The sequence below is a fragment of the Panthera tigris genome, chromosome A2, assembly GCF_018350195.1.
Source record: "Panthera tigris isolate Pti1 chromosome A2, P.tigris_Pti1_mat1.1, whole genome shotgun sequence".
Classification (NCBI taxonomy): domain Eukaryota; kingdom Metazoa; phylum Chordata; class Mammalia; order Carnivora; family Felidae; genus Panthera; species Panthera tigris.
This window is the reverse complement of record NC_056661.1, coordinates 109,405,477-109,408,372: the sequence shown is the minus strand read 5'-3', so window position 1 is coordinate 109,408,372 and position 2,896 is coordinate 109,405,477. Positions and strand designations below refer to the sequence as shown.

The following is a 2,896-nucleotide window of genomic DNA, read 5'->3' as shown; positions in this document are numbered from 1 at the left end:
TGTGACCAATTCTCTAAGCAAAAGAAACAAAGTAACTGTTGAGGTAGCAAAGAGGCAATAATTCTCTTCATATGGCCTTGTACTGTTTTGTGAACTACATGATTAAAAATCATGGGTTTAACAAAAATCTTTACAAGCCAACTCATCAAAACAGACATTGGGCCAATAAGAATTTAATGTCACAATAATATGTCTTCAGATTTTAGATTTACTTAGGACCATTTTCGCATATTGATAGAATATTTAGTTTAACCGATGACAAGACAGCTCCCCCTCAATGGAAACCTGGCCTAAACATACTTGTTTTGCTTATATAGCAAGAGGATACCATTAAACATGGGAGCTTTTGATTTGTGGCACTGAATGATGGTCTACACAGCATTCTTCAAAAGCTACAGTTAAGGATCCTTCTAGCTTGTAAGCAGTACAAGCCTGACTGAGGTCTTCTGGCCCATTTGCTTGGTATTCATGTTTTATGCCTTGAAATTTCTTTATGATTGCATCCTTGGGGCTCACATTGATCACTTTACTTTCCAGAGGAGCTGGTTCTGATACCCTTGTCTACTCCTCCCACAGAGAATAGTTTCTGTCCTTGGGAACTAGGAACAGAGCAATCTCTAGGTCTCTCCGGTTCTTATTCCTTTCAACTTGAATGTCCAAGGATGGAGGCAGAGCCATAACTACCATCTCAGGTCTGGAAATTGCTTGAGAACAAAAACAAACAAACAAAAACCCACAAAAACATCAGCTGCTTTTTTCTGGATTCCTTAGTTTCAAAACTTGCATCATACAAAGTATAGCGACATCTTTTTCAGGAAGCATTTCTGCAAAATGCTTGAAAGGATCGGTTATGGTTTAACCCACATCTCTAACCAAGATTTCTTTCCCTTCTTCTACAATGATGCACTTTTTATCTGCACTGAGACAAAACATGGCAGACTTCTTTCTTTTCTTGATTTCTTCTGGTGTGGAGCACTTCTGAACTTTCATGTCATAAAAAATAAGATATACTTCATCGGCAACTTGCATTTCTGAGGACTGTCTCCTCCATTAGAATGTATACTTTATATGGACAGGGACTTTGTCTTGTATACTGTTGAATCTGCAAAGCCTACCACAGTACCTGGTTCCTTCCAGGACCTGGGGGACAGATCCACCCCCCTCACCAGCTTGGGTCTGTGGGGTGGGGCTTTCTTCATCTACTAGGGAGGAGAAGGCTGAGCTCAGGCTGGCACCTGGCCTCAAGGGGCAGGCAAAGAATCAAGCTGGATAGGGGAACCGTATTTCCCCCACTCCCTGAGGGCTGGGGTCACGTGATACCCCACCTTTGCTATTGTCTTTAAACAAATTATTATTATAGCTATCCTAACAGGTCTGGAGCGTACCTTGTGGTTTTGATTTTCATTTCCCTAATGACTAATCATGTTGGGTATTTTTTCATGTGCTTATTGGTCATTTGTATCTGTGTTTTTTGGAGGACTCTCTGTCCAAAACCTTTGCCCATTCAAAAATCGGGTTATTTTTTTAGTTGTTGAGTTCTAAATCTGCCTTATATATTATGGGCATTAGATCCTTATTAGATATATCATTTATCAATATTTTCTCCCATTCTGTGGGTTGTCCTCTCACTTTTTTTTTTTTAATTTTTTGTGCTTATTCATTTTTGAAAGACAGAGAATGACAGAGCACAGGCAGGCGTAGGGCAAAGAGAGAGGGAGACACAGAATCTGAAGCAAGCTCTAGGCTCTGAGCTGTCAGCACAGAGCCGGATGCGGGGCCCAAACTCACGAACTGCGAGATCATGACCTGAGCCGAAGTGAGACGCTCAACCGACTGAGCCATCCAGATGCCTCTCACTTTCTTAACAGTGCCCTCTAGAGCACAGAATTTTAAAAATTTTGATGTCAATTTATGCATTTTTTTCCTAGTGTGGTTTGTGCTTTGATGTCAGATCTTAGAAACCATTGCCTAATTCAAGGTCACAAAAACTTATACCTATGTTTTCTTCTAACAGTTGTACAGTGCTACCTCTTACATTTACGTATTACATTTAAATACATTTTGAATTAATTTTTGTATATGATGTGATGTAGGGTACAAATTCATTCTTTTGTGTGTGTATAATAGTTGTCCAAGTACCACTTGTTGAAAACATTCTTCTTCCCTCATTGAATTGTCTTGGGGCCCTTGTCAGAAATCAATTGATCATAAGCGTATGGGTTTATTTTGGGGTTCTGTTAATCTTTATGTCTATCCTTATGCCAATATCACACAATCTTGATTACTACAGCTTTGTAGTAAGTTTTAAAATCAAGAAGTGTGAGACCTTCATTTTTGTTCTTTTTCAAGGTTGGTTTAGCTATTCTGGATCCCTTGCATATCTATATGAATTTTAGGATTAGCTTGTCAATTTCTGCAAAAATGCCATCTAAGATTTTTATAGGAATTGTATTGAATGTGAAGATCAATTTCTTTTACCATCTTAACAAATTTGGAAGATATTAAAATATCTTCTGATCCATGAACCTCGGACATTTTTTAAAATGTTTATTTTTGAGAGAGAGAGACAGAGAGACAGACAGACAGAGAGACAGAGACAGAGAGAGAGAGAGAGAGAGAGCGCATGTGCAGGGGAGGGGCAGAGAGAGAGGGAAACAGAGGATCCAAAGTAGGCTCTGTGCTGATAGCAGAGAGCCCGATGTGGGGCTTGGACTCATGAACCATGAATTCATGACCTCAGCAAAAGCCAGCCCACTTAACTGAGTCACCCAGACGTCCCTGGGATGTTTTTTATTTAGTAAGATCTTTATCAGTTTCCAGTGATATTTTGCAGCTTTTGGTGTACACACCTAGCAATTATTTTTTCTACAATTCTTTTGTTAAATTTACTCCTAAG

At 39.3% G+C, this 2,896-nt stretch overlaps 1 pseudogene; it reads right to left on the bottom strand.

The window, feature by feature from the left end:
- Window positions 1-330: 330 nt before the first annotated feature.
- LOC102962260 lies at window positions 331-1,032 on the bottom strand (annotated as a pseudogene).
- Window positions 1,033-2,896: the final 1,864 nt, after the last annotated feature.